This window comes from Symphalangus syndactylus, chromosome 9 (genome assembly GCF_028878055.3).
Source record: "Symphalangus syndactylus isolate Jambi chromosome 9, NHGRI_mSymSyn1-v2.1_pri, whole genome shotgun sequence".
NCBI lineage: Eukaryota > Metazoa > Chordata > Mammalia > Primates > Hylobatidae > Symphalangus > Symphalangus syndactylus.
This window is the reverse complement of record NC_072431.2, coordinates 43599821-43614331: the sequence shown is the minus strand read 5'-3', so window position 1 is coordinate 43614331 and position 14511 is coordinate 43599821. Positions and strand designations below refer to the sequence as shown.

General features: G+C 39.0%; 1 protein-coding gene across 3 annotated transcripts in view; it reads right to left on the bottom strand.

Moving 5' to 3' along the window:
• Positions 1-14511, bottom strand: part of ACVR1 (activin A receptor type 1) — a 107077-nt gene that overhangs the window by 70833 nt on the left and 21733 nt on the right. The window lies entirely within an intron of this gene.

Here is a 14511-nt window from a genome sequence, read left to right as displayed (position 1 = left end):
AAGGCTGTAATGCCAAAATCTCTAACTGAAAAATCACAGGCTACTGAGGACTTCAAAATACTATCTGAAGGGTTCAGAGTACGAATCCGTGCCTCTCGTGTACACACATCTCCCTTCTGTTCTTGGATAAGACCCTCTGTCCCTGGAAACTGATTTTAATATGTCAGACACAAGAAAAATCGCTATTCAGAAAATGGTTACAGACCTCCTGCCTTAACTAACGTACCCTCTTTAAATCAATACTGTTTCTTACAATGTCTCAGGCCTACTTTCTTAGAAGACAGAACATTCCCATGATATTCTACTAAAAACAGACACATCACCAGGGTAGTACAAAACGACTTTCCAAATCCCATGGTACTTTTCAAATTCCACTTAAAGATCAGACTGTATGTAGTTAAGAAGCTAGCGTTTAGCTCAATTTCTAATGTATGTGGGCTTGAAACCAAGTTTGGCACTTTTTTTGCTCATCACATTTTTACAGCTAGATAAAACCACAGATACCCCACAATGTACTACCCAAAATTTTACCGTGATACTGGTCACAGAATAACTGAGAATATAATACACTTCTATATGCAACTTTCAGAACCCATATTAGGCAATCTAAGTGCTAATCTATAATACAGCAATAAAGCATGTTTCTGAAAACTAGACTTATAAGTAGCATACAACTAACTGTCATATTGAGGATGAGGGGAAAGTTGTAAGATGAACCCTAAAATTCTTTCCCATTGGAAAATTTGACAAAATGTTCATTTATCTTGCCTGATGGCCTAAACTCATTCTTCAATACATACTTTAGTGAGTACCTTCATTCAATAAGGACATTCTTGATACTCTTCTCAACTCAATGTCTAACAATCTGTGAATTAGAAAGAATCTTGGAAGACAGGTCATACAATCACCCACCCCTATTTTGAATGACGTTTACATCGTCCACGTGAAGACACTTTCTAACCTACGCTTCCTCACCATTGGTAAGGGCTCTCACTACGATCCCATCACAGTGTTTTTCTTTATGTATCTTTAGGCATTCTGTACTATGCCTTCCGTAAGGAAAAAATAATAATTCTCTTTAATATAAAAGGCAGAGGCAATGTGGAAAAATAATTTATGGAATCCTGCTTTTTCTTAGTCTTCTGGGAAGGTAGAAGAAACTTGCCTAAGGACACAGGTCAAATCGCAAACCACCAGATCAGAGCATTCAGGTCTTAACGCACCACCACTCTACACAACTTTCCCTTAACTAGCTAGCCACAGTTTAGCAATCTTGTTCTGTCATCCTTAACAGTTTTTTGTTTGTTTGTTTTTTGGTTTTTTTTTTTTCTTTTTTCTTTTTTTTTTTTTTTTTTTTTTTTTTTTGAGACAAGGTCTAGATCCGTGGCCCAGGCTGGAGTGCAGTGGGACAACCTCAGCTTACTGCAGCCTCAACCTCCTCGGCTCAAATGATCCTGCTGCCTCAGCCCCTCAAGCAGTGGGGACTACAGGCACATGCCACCATGTCTGACTAATTCTTTTTGTATTTTTGGTAGAGGTGGGGTTTCACCATGTTTCTCAGTCTGGTCTCGAACTCTTGGGCTTAATCAATCCCCCTGCCTCGGCCTCCCAAAGTGCTGGGATTACAGGTAGGAGCTACCATGCTCCGCCATCCTTAACATTTTATTCAAGCCTCAATTCTTCTGAACTTCAACTGAAAATCTTTATTTTCCTCTTAAAGAACAACCTTTACTCATGGTTATTTAATACACCATTCAATCATGCCTTCTTTCCATTTCTCTAACCGTAAACAATTTCATATTACTCTGTGACCTCCAATCATCTCCTCCCTCCCACTGCCCCCAGAAAAGATGTTGATATCATAGAAAAAAACAAGCCTCTTTGATAGTGCATCAGTGGTTTCTAGCTCCCATCCTCCATCCCTACTCTTCAGTTCTCTTGTAAACTCACCCCTCAAAATAAAAATGGAAATTAGTGTAAGGCACATTTGGGGGCAAAGTTAGGCCCAGCAAGGCAAATTCTAGACATGAAACTTTGAAGGAAAATAGACTTACATCAACCGCCACCAAGCAGGGCCAAAATCAGCCAGTGTAACTGATTAGATAATACAAGAACAGTCATATCTCTTCTATGCTCAAAAGGCAATGAGCTAACCCAAAGGCAAACTACCTGGGCCTTTGGGAGGAGTGAAATGAGACATGGGCTGTCAGTAATAGCTGCAAAGAAAGGTTAAACCGAAGCTATCATACCATGTAAGTTAAGTCAGGGTCTTTTCTACGGTTCAAAAATGACCTGTTAAATATTTTTAACACCACACTCTGTCGGAACTGGCAATGTGCAAATTGCCAAGGCTTGGTTTTATATAGACTTCACTGCTGCTGGAGGGTTTCTGGCGGGGTGTTACTTTCAGAATATTAGCATGTAATTTGATCTTTCATGATAGATGAATACAAATAGCTTCTTGGACAAGTCCTATAGAACTGAAAACCAGGCCCTGGATCGGTTTATCCTGTAGTTAGAGGAAATAATTATGGATTATTTCAGGAAAGAATGGGTTTTGACTGAGTTACACTATAAACATTCCAGCTGTAACAGATGGACCCGAGATATGGTTTGGGAAGGAAGGGAAGCAAACAATATGATCTGTAAAATGAAAAAAGATGAAAAAAAGATAAGGCTTAATGTGAAAGACAGTGAAAGGTCTAGCTTAGGCTACTATGTAAGAATCAAAGGCTCCCCAGTAAATTTATTTTAACTGTACCCAGAATGAAATTGACTTTGTTACACCCCTTCCAGATATACACAGAACACCTACGCTAAATTTCTGAGAATCCAGTGTTTTGATCACTTGCTGCGTGCCTTACTCGTACCTCAAAACTAGGTTTTATTTCACCAGGCTTGACTATATGGAGACTGTCCCTCATTTTCCACTTCATTCCTTTGTTTCAAATAGCCATGGTCCACCTGCTTTGTTTCAACTGCTAGGACTCCATCATCTCCCTGCTATTTTGCTACATTCTCCAACACAGCTCACAGCTCACTCCCTGTCCCTTGTTTGCAAACTGTGACTGGAACCATTTTTTTTTTTTACCTATTGGTAGGAAAAGCCCCATTATTCCTTCCCATAAAGCTCTTCTAGATATGTAACTCTGAAGTTCATTTCAAATCCCACTTCTTCCCAAAGTCCTCAGGTAGACAGTGTCTCAGTCCTCTGTCTCATTTCTAGCTGTGCCTGACCTGAAGGTTCCCCTCTAACCTAACAGTGCAGACCTTTCTTTCCCTCCCATGACTTACAAACGGTGTTAGAAGCACTGCTCATCTGACACAGCTGTCCCAATTCTCAGGCTAATGTGATTAATCTATAATAATTTGGGGGGGTGGGTATAAGATGAAAGGAATGTCAAGGCCAGAGAGGTACATTTCTCTCTCTCTCTCTTCCTCTCTCTGTTGTTACTGAGAGACACTGGAGCACTTTTCTGTGGTAGTGAGAAACACCACCCTTTATACACTGGCCTAACCAAAGCCTTCCGTCTCACTCCCACACTCCAAGCCCATTCCTGTCTCAGACCTTCTCACCCACCCCCATAAACTATATTATCCCACCATATCTTCTTCATAGCACTTAACAACTAGGTGAGATTTGTCACTTACTTACTAGTTTAAAATAAAATAAATAAATTTTTTATTGTGTTTCTCCCTCTTCCACACACCAAAATGTAAGCAACATGACAGTAAGAACTCTGCCTGGCTCATGGCTACATGCCCATGCTTGGCACCTACCAGGCGCACAATATAAATTAAAACATATTCATTTTAACATCTTAGCCTTGGCTACACTTTGGTGTGGAGAGAGGAAGGTGAAGTTTAAGTTTGATATAGCCTAGCAAGGAAATGGGGGGCAGGGGTGGGTTTGTATGTCCCCGGTTTAATATAGTAGCAAGCAGATATTTGAGATAAATTAAAAGATATCATTTGTAACTTGGATTCCAGTTTTCAAGGGTATCATCCAAGAGAGGCAGCCAAACAAAAAGACGGCTGGCAGACCTTGGGTGTACCAGACAACTCCCTGGTGGACAATATCCCAGTTGGAAGGGATTGCTTGGATCTCTAGTTGCAGACACCAGCTGATAGGCCCAGAGCCATCCCTAGTGACCTCTGAGACAGCGTCTGTCTCTTGAATATACATCTCCTACAAGTCAGAAATTGACATATTATCTCCCCTGAAGGCTTCTAACATTTATTGACGCTATTTGGAAAGCCATGCTTCCATGCCTATGAATAACCTTCAGAGAGAACCCCAAGGAAGTGTCAGGAGAAAAATAGATCCAGCCGATGGAAGCAAAAGACTTGACCAGAGGTTACAGTCAATAATACATTTAAAAAAAAAAATAAGAAGAAAGTTGTAACATTTCTGAATTAGATGTTATCTTTTCAGGAGGCTTAAAACAAAATACTTAGCCAATGAATTACAGCAATGTGAGGCAAGAACCCTGGTCTTTACAAAAAGGAACTCTTGAAAGACCCCCTTATCTATTTAAATAGACCAGCAGCAGCAACTAACTTTATCTGCACATCAATTTATTCCAAGGAATTTTGCCTACACGGCTGTTATCATTAAACCTTTTATAGTTATTTTTACAGTTATTTAAACTTTGTAAAGTTTCTCCAAGTGACACATTAAATAGCAACCAGATCAACCTACTCTAAATAATGGAATCACTAATTTACATTAATCTTGGAAAAGAATTCTCTTAGTGGTCTATCTCCTCTCCCCTCCCCCGAATAGAATGTGATTAATGGAATTCTCTCACAATTTAGCTTGAAATATGCTTTTGCCAGTCAAGCAGCTAAAGCAGAATCAGATAATTGTGGTATGACTCAACAAACACACAGCTGTTCATTTAAATATATCCATCAAAAGTATAAATATGATCATGAGAAAGAAAACGAGCCATGTACCAGGGTCAGTGCACAAGTTGAATGGGTTAGCATCCAAGTAACCACAACAGAAAACAAGGAGGGGACAGGGAGAGGAGGCAGGGAGAGGTTCTGGATGGATACCAGGTGGAGAGAGACTGGAGGACGGATGTAACCAAAAAACCACCCACCCGACCAGAAACACTCACTGACCTAAATAAGAAAACAATGTTAAAAGTAAAAATAAATGCACTCTATGAAGTAGGGAGAAAGAATGAAATCTTAAAAATAGGTGACGCGCCCAAGAACATAAAGGTAGAAAGCCAATAGAGCAGAAAATTATGAATTTGATCTGTTATTAAAAATAAAATGCAGTCAGACACAGTGGTTCATGCTTGTAATCCCAGCAGTTTGGGAGGCTGAGGCAGGAGGATCACTTGAGCCCAGGAGCTCAAGACCAGCATGGGCAACACAGTGAGACCCCATCTCTACAAAAAATAAAGAAAATTGGCCAAGCGTGTTGGTGTGGGCCTGTAGTCCCAGCTGCTCTGGAGGCTGGGGCGACAGGATTACTTGAGCCCAGGAGTTCAAGGTTACAGTGAGCTATGATCATGCCACTGTACTCCAGACTAGGTGACAGAGTGAGACCCTATCTCTAAAAAATATGTAAAATTAAAACTAAAAATAAAGCAAAACAAAGACCCCAAGGCAGTGGAAAAGAGGAGAATAGTATTCTCACCTTAGTCCTTGTCCACAACCTTCAAACACTGTGATTATGAAATCATTGTAGAAACGTGGGAATCCTTCCAACAGTCCAGAAGTATAACAACTGAAAAACACCACTATGTACCAGGCAATCCCTTAAGGAGGTTCTACATATACAAGACTGCCATTTAACATGAGGCAAGGAAATAGAGAAAGAGAAAACTGTAAGAACATGATGGGGGACAGGTGGCAGGGAGGGGTCCCTGTATCCAGTGTGCCAGGCCCCATTCTTTCGTTCTTTCTCAAGGATGGGCCAGAAAGGCCCAATAAGAACTTGAGAAGGAAAGGCACTGAGAAGGCTTTGAGGCCTCTCCTCCCTTAATATGTAATTCAAAATGCTAACAAGTGAAAGAAACATCTAATCCATGATGAACATTTCCAAGCTTTCCCTGAACCATCAAAAATCTCTCTTTCCAAAAAATAATCTCTCTGGCAGTGGGGGGCCTAAGCAAATGTGTAGCCAAACTACTCAGTTATCCTGCACTGAAAACCACCCACATCCTTCCCATTTATAGGCAATCTCTCTTACATCATCATAAGCAACAATTTCAACTACCACCACCTCCTCAGCCCCAAGGTCTCCAATATCCACCCTCTTCATCTTTTCACCGAACACTTTCTCGGACAGCAATTACACAGGCTTCCTCCATGTCCCCCATCCAGTCTTCAGTCCACAGTGTTCTGCCCTAGTCAATCCAGTGAAATACCCCTTGTTAAGGTTCTACCTCGTTTTAGTTTTACCTTATCCTTCAGGTTCACAAGGGAGCTTTCTCAAAATATGGATTCCCAAGCCTCACCCCCCAGAGATTTTGATCTGTGACGAGGCCTAGGAATCCCCCACCCCCCAGCAAATCGGGTGATGCCGAGAATGACAAGGAGGTCTCACTCACTGATTACGTAGGATGTGGTGTTGTGACCACCTTCTTCCCTTGGCTTCCTCCCTAGCTGGGATTTGTGGGCTGCACTCTCAGGTATCTTTACTTTTAATGCTTTGATCCTTCTCAGTTTCCTTGCATAGAAGCTTCCCCTTCTGTCACTCATGCCTTAAATCTTGGTTTAGGCCCCACAGCTCAGCCTTCTCTTCTCACTCAAGATGTTACTCGTTTTCTTAGACTCAAGAACCACCGTAGGCCACCAGGCTGGACCACCAGGTTGAGAATGAAATCACCCATTCTTTAGTCATTTCCCCACTCCCTGTCTATTACTTCCTTATTACACTCCTCCCCATATGTTCTTTTCACTGTTTATAAAATTAATATTTAAATTTTTATTACAGATAGTTCAAGTTACATAGAAACAGAAAGCGTAATATGTCTTCTTTTAAAATCTTCTAGTTTCAAAAATAAGCAACATTCTACCCCCAGTTTCAAAAATAAGCAGCCTTATTTCCTCCATTCCCATTTTCTTTCTGAGGTATTTTAATGAGAATCACAGATGTCATATCATTTCACCCACAAATTCTCTGACAGATAAGGACTTTTTCTAAACATAACTAAAACCCAACATCTCACCCAACAAAGTTAAAATTATTCCTCCTTCAAATATCATCTAAGAGCTAATCAGTGTTAAATCTGCCCAATTTTCAACAACTAAAACACCCTCCAACAACAACAACAACAACAACAACAACAAAAAGGAGAATGGAAATAGAATACAAAAAAGAAATTGTTTTCAGTTTTCATAACTAGCAGTATAGTGTTAGTATTGTGGCACTACTGAGAATACTGTGTGTATAATGTGGAAGAAAGCAAACGAGTATCAATGAAGTATTCTATCATCCCCTGTTGTGTTTGAGGACTAGAATTTTGTGTCAAATAAAGGAGATAAAGATGTTATACAGAAAAGGTTAAGTTAAAACCTTATAAACTGAATTTGAATCACAAGTATCAGAATGAACTCATGAAGTATTTTATAAATATTTAATTCCTGGTTCTGTCCACTAAACAGACCTAGAAATAAGGACCCACTCAGTAGCAGTGAGCATCTCTGGTGCCCAGATTGTGGTGTTAATATAACATATGCCACTAAAAGAAAAACAAATTGAATTGAACCATGTGGATGCAATCACCAAAATCTAGCAAGAAAGAAGCTGGAGGTCAAATGGCCAGGTTCTTCAACAGAGAAACTGTAAGGGAAAGAAAGGGCTGGAGGGGGAAACCCCAGGTTTAAGAGCCTTACAAAACATAAAGAGATAATACGAGACCAATCTGTAGATATGAACACCTGGTTGATGGACCCATAAAAAAAGGGCAAGGAGGCAATTACTATAGTGTATATACTACATAATATACTATTTCTTGGCCTGCATGGTGATCACAAAAAAAATTCACCTTGTAATTAACTAAACTATGCATGCTTCTTTTTGTGTTTTATTTTACATTAAAAAAGGTAAAAAGGAAAGGACAAAAGCTGAATACATGTTGTTACAAATATATACAGACATACACATACACTAGGCAAGTAACAAGCACTGTGCATCATACATACGCAAACAATTAGCCCAGGTTTGTGCATTACAAATAAGTTTATGCAAGAAACTTCTGAAATATCAACTCTTCCTTATCTTCAAACTGAAGAAATTGTTTTTACAAGTTCCAAGTTTATTTTTAATAGAAAAGCAAAATAAGTATGTTTCCTGGTCATAATCAGAAATCATGTATTAAAATAAAATTAACACATCATATAGAGCGGTCCTTCCTCCCACGTACTTCAGTAAATGTCATGGGACAAAGGATATAGAACGTCTAGGCTTCAGATCAGTGTTTTTCAAAGGAACTGTGCAACACTATTGTCAAATAAGAAAAATTAACATCATAAAGAGTGAACCTTCACTAATGAAGTCTATACATTTAACAAAATCCCAAAAATAATAGGTTTTCTTCATGGGGGGAGAGGGTGGTAACTGGGTATGATTCTTTTAAAGTTCCTATTTTTAAAACACACACACACACACACACACACACACACACACACACACAAGTATTAAAATTCTGTGAAATGGACTTAAAATGGGGAGACTTATCCCATGAGAAAGAAAAAAAAACTAAGCCTCAGAAGTTAAAACAATGCGATTCTGCTGCATGAATAGGCAGACAGATTAATGAAACTAAACGGTTATCCCAGAAATAGACCAAAATCTATATGGGAATTTATACTATAAAAGAAACCAGGCTGGGTGCGGTGGCTCACGCTTGTAATCCCAGCACTTTGGGAGGCCGAGGCGGGCAGATCACGAGGTCAGGAGATCGAGACCACAGTGAAACCCCTTCTCTACTAAAAATGCAAAAAAAATTAGCCGGGCGTGGTGGCGGGCGCCTGTAGTCCCAGCTACTCGGAGAGGCTGAGGCAGGAGAATGGCGTGAACCCGAGAGGCGGAGCTTGCAGTGAGCCGAGATTGCGCCACTGCACTCCAGCCTGGGCGACAGAGCGAGACTCCGTCTCAAAAAAAAAATAAAATAAAATAAAATAGAATCAGAGCTGTACATAAAAGCTGTTCAGTTTTAATCATATAAAAATATGTTTTAGTGCAACCTCACATATATATTGATGCTGTTTTGCTTTACATCATTTAGATCCAAGTGTCCAAAAAAGGAAAGAAATTACATTTATTACAAAGCAGATACACAAATTAATGTTGTGGATTGCTTTTCTATGTGAAGCATGGGATTTACTGTTGCGTAACTAGAACAAAAATGTACATTGTAAACAAGATATTTAAACTAGAGTATCTTATTCTGCACTTATGCATTAGTTAAAAAAAGATAAAGGATGTATCAGTCAGTTCTTAACTCTTGTATATTTTTTTGTCTCGTTTGCTGGATTGACTATAACTTAAGTGCTGATTGTGATTTTAAAATGATAGTACCGTAAAGCATTAAAGTAAACAATGTGCTATTGTGAGTTTTTTCAAAGCTTTATAAATCAGTTATAAATAATATTAAAAGTATTTGGTCTTATGTGAAAAAAATAAAATAAAATAAAATAAAATAAAATAAAATAAAATAAAATAAAATAAAATAAATAAAAGAGACCAAAGGAGAAAAGTTGGGACTGTTCAGTAAAATTGGAATGACTAGCTAATATGCAGACTGCTAATTTTCCACTAAAATCCCTTCTTTCCTTCTTCTTGGGTACAAGGCGGCCAACACAGACTTCACTTTTCAGTCTGCATTGCGGCTAGATGTACCCACATAACGAAGTTCTCATCACTATAGTTTTCATCTGTAGTGATGTCTGCAGTTTCTAATCACTAGCCCTGGACTTTCTTCTTTGCCCTTCCCATGGAGAGGACCCAGATACAGCAGCAACTCAGATGTGACCATGCAGATAATCACAGCAACAATTACTAGAGCCACAGGACAGAAGGGACTCAAGCCTCTGAATGATCAGTGGATGTGGGAGGTTCTGCTGACCTGTTTTGCTTACACGGGGACTGTTAAAGTGAAGAAAAAATAAACTTTTGTGTTCTTTGAACCATAGCATGTTTCAGTCCCTTGGTTACAGCAATTCAACCTAACCCTAATTAATACAGCATCTAGAGAAAAATTCATTTGAATTCATACCTAACATTTCAGATGGATCAAAGACTTAAATCTAAAAAAACCCCACATGACATTAGAATGAACCAGGAGATAGCAGGTTTTTAAATCTAAAAATGAAAGGTCTTTTAACTACGATACTATGATGTTGATCATTTCCTCCAATGTAAGTAAGAATGTAACTTCCGCTGTGGAGCAAGAATTGGGGTCTGTTTTTTACATTACTGTATAGCCTGTTGCCTAGAACAAGTTCTCATACACAAGAGGCATTCAATAAATAATTGTTGCTTGAATAAATTGGCGATTTTAACTACATAAAATTTGTAATAACCTGCATAACCAAGTAATAATTATTTCTATACAAATGGCCAACTGAGAAAAATATATAGTATATATCACAAGGATAAAACGGGGGGACCAATAATTTTGATGTCATATTTTGACAATAAAAATCATAACCAAACAGCAAAATAGGCAACGAACATAAGCACAGAAAGAAGATAACTAGAAATAAAAGTGGCTTTTAAACTTATGAAAAGATGCTCAATCTCAATCAAACTAAGAAAAATGCAAATTAAAGCACATTAAACTGCCATTTTTTACCTATTGCTTTGGCAAATAAATAAAATAATCACTTGGGAGTCATACTTGACAGGCAAGGGCATGAGAAAACTGTTCTCACCCATTGTTGTTAAATCTAAAATTTGCCAAGGTCTATAAACAGAGCAACTTGGCAATAAATTTCTACCAAAATTATAATGTGTGTAACCTTTGACCCAGCAATTCTACTAGAAATGGATCCTATAGATACACTCACACGTTTGAAATGGTGTATATTCAAAGTTATTCCCTATAGCTTTGTTCACGATAATAAAAACTGGAAATGATCTATATACCCATCAATATTGTTAAGTAAATGACAGCACATCTCTGCAATGGAATACCAGGTATCTACTAAAAATGAATGCGCCGGGCGCGGTGGCTCACGCCTGTAATCAAAGCACTTCAGGAGGCCGAGGCGGGTGGACCACCTGAGGTCAGGAGATCGAGACCATCCTGGCTAACACGGTGAAACCCCATCTCTACTGAAAATACAAAAAATTAGCCGGGCGTGGTGGTGGGCACCTGTAGGTAGTCCCAGCTACTCGGGAGGCTGAGGGAGGAGAATGTCGTGAACCTGGGAGGCAGAGCTTGAAGTGAGCCGAGACGGCACCACTGCACTCCAGGCTGGGCAACAGAGCAAGACTCCGTCTCAAAAAAATAAATAAATAAAAAGAATGCAGTGCTACTACAGAAGAACTTCCAAGAAATATTATTTCAATAAGAAAAGGTATAAAACCGTGGATACTGTTACCATGTGTGTAAAAGAAAAATTGTAATATCTATAGGTTATATGCCTGTATACTATATATACTCTGAAATCGCTCAAAGAATACACAAGAAAATGGTAATACAGTGGCTGTTTCTAGAAGGGCCACTGGGTACCTGGGAGACAGAGAAGGGAGACTTAGTTTTCACTCTACACAATTTTGTGCCTTTTTAATCTTGTATACATTAATTATATTACCTTTATAAATACTTTATAAAATAAGAAAAATACAAATATTCATTGCCAATACCAGATACCAGAAAACTTCTCTGGTGACTCTCACTGTTAACCACATTAGGAAACTATCGAGCTGAACAATTTTAACCCTGTTTCATAATTAAGAATCACAGGGGTAGCAATTAACGACAGCCATCATCTCCTTCTCCCTCAAATAAATATATACACAAAATAAAGTCTGTCTCCTAATTCCATTTCTGTTATTCATTACTTCCTCTTAAAACTAATTCAACCTCACGCCACCCTAAATGGGCATAAAAGTGTCTCAAAATGCTCAAAGGATGGTAGCCAGAACTAACAACTATGCTAATATATTAACAGCCTCCAAAAAATAAAAATTTCACAAAACTGACACCTTGGCAGCAGCCCCAAGCCGTGCATCGTCTGCCTTGGAAAATAAAAACATACATCCTTAGTGACCAAAAGCCCAATGTCAACAGTCATGGCCTTGGTTATGTCCCTAATGTGAAAGGTCTCCCACCTACCCCCTTTAAATTATGGACTAACCTCTCACTTGAGGACTGGTAATTATTACATTACAGCCATATAAGGGACACTAGGCAGGGATTACTCACCCTGAGATTAAATTCTGCTTAAAAGGAAAAATATACACAGTATACCAAGTCAAGCCAAAAAACAAGTTGTAAAATAGAATGTATGGTCATGTTCCACCAATTTTTAACATAATTAATTGCATATTTGTTTGTATATAAAAGTATCTGTATAAGAAAAGGTTTGTAAATGGGAAAGTTTGTATTCCAAGATTTTAGCCAAAGGTGAAAGAGAGAAGAACTTTTATCTTTATATATGGCTATACTTTATACTGTTTTGTATTACCTGAAATGAAATAATCAAAATTAACTTTTACATAAAATATAAAGCTATGGGGGGCTAAGGCAGAAGGATCACTTGAGGCCAGCAGTTCAACACCAGCCTTGGCAACATAGTGAGACTCTGTCTCTAAAAAAAAAAAAACAAACGAACGACAAAAAAAAAATAGCCAGGTGTGGTTGTGTACATCTATAGTCCTAGCTACTTGGGAGGCTGAGGCAGGAGGATCCCTTGAGCCCAGGAGTTTGAGGCTGCAGCGTGCCATGATTGCATCACTGCTCTCCAGCCTAGGCCACAGAGTGAGACCCTGCCTCAAAATAGTAATAATAATAATAATAAGGCTGTTTTATAATAATACACTGGACTTTCCTTTAAAAAGAATGCACCTAACAGCCATATCAGAGACTTTCCTCAGAAGTGTTAAATCTAAGGAGGCTGCATAGACCAACCCTGGCAGAATTTAATCCTCAATTCCTTGCTTCTGTCTCCACATACATGGTTCAAACCATATCTGAGCAACTCAAACGTTAAATTCAGAAAGAAACACACATCAACATTTTGCACTTCAGGCTTCCCCTCACAAAACATCTTACTGCCTCTATTCCAAGTAGGTGTTCATATTACCCCCAGAACTTATCATACTCTTAATAGCATTTCATCCTGGATATCGAGACTTTGTTTTTCTTTTTTTTTTTTTTTTTTTTTTTTTTTTTTGATACAAGATCTTGTTCTATTGCCCAGTCTGGGCTGCAGTGGTGCAATCATGGCTCACTGAAGCCTCAGCTTCCCAGGTTCAAGTAATCCATGTGCCTCAGCCTCTCAAGTAGCTGGGAATACATGAAGCTGAAAACACGCCTGGCTAATTTTTTTTTTCTTTTTTGTAGAAACGGGGTCTCACTATGTTTTCCAGGCTGGTCTCAAACTCCTGGGCACAACCGATCCTCCTACTTTGGCCTCCCAAAGCACTGGGACTAGAGGCATGAGCCACCATGCCTGGCTCAAGGCTTCTTTATGCTTTCAAAGCACTCCATGGGAAATGTATTATTAAAATGTAGTTCTAGAAAAGGTAAATGTATGATACAGCAAAAAGCTCAGTGATTGCCAAAGGCTTGACGGGATGGGAAATGAATAGGTAGAGCACGGAGATCTTTAGGGCACTGAAACTACTCTCTATAATATTATAATGGTAGATGCATGTCATTACTCATTTGTCCAAGCCCACAGAATACACAACACCAAGATTGAGCCTAATGTAAACTATTGCCTTTGGGTGATAATGATACGTCAATGTAGGTTCATTGATTGTAGTAAATGTACTACTCTGGTGTGGGATATTGAGAGTAGGGTAGGTGTTGGGGAGATAGATGAGAACTCTTTCTATTTTCTGCTCAATTTTGCTGTGAACCTAAAACTGCTATAAAAAAATAAGGTCTATTTTAAAAGAAAAAATTAGGGCCGGGCACAGTGGCTCATGCCCATGATCCCAACATGTTGGGAGGCCAAGGCAGGTGGATCACGAGGTCAGGTGTTCGAGACCAGCCTGGCCAATATGGTGAAACCCTGTCTCTACTAATACCAAAAAAATTAGCCGAGTGTGGTGGCACACACCTGTAGTCCCAGCTACTTGAGAGGCTGAGGCAGGAAAATTGCATGAACCTGGGAAGTGGAGGTTGCAGTGAACCGAGATCACACCACTGCACTCCAGCATAGGTGACAGAAAGAGACTCCGTCTCAAAAAAAAAAACAAAAGAAAAACTTAAATGTAGTGGCCCTGTACGGTGAAAAGGATGGCAGGGGCATTTTATAGGCAGGGGAACATTGGCAGTATTTACTTGAAAAACTTGGCCAAATTTA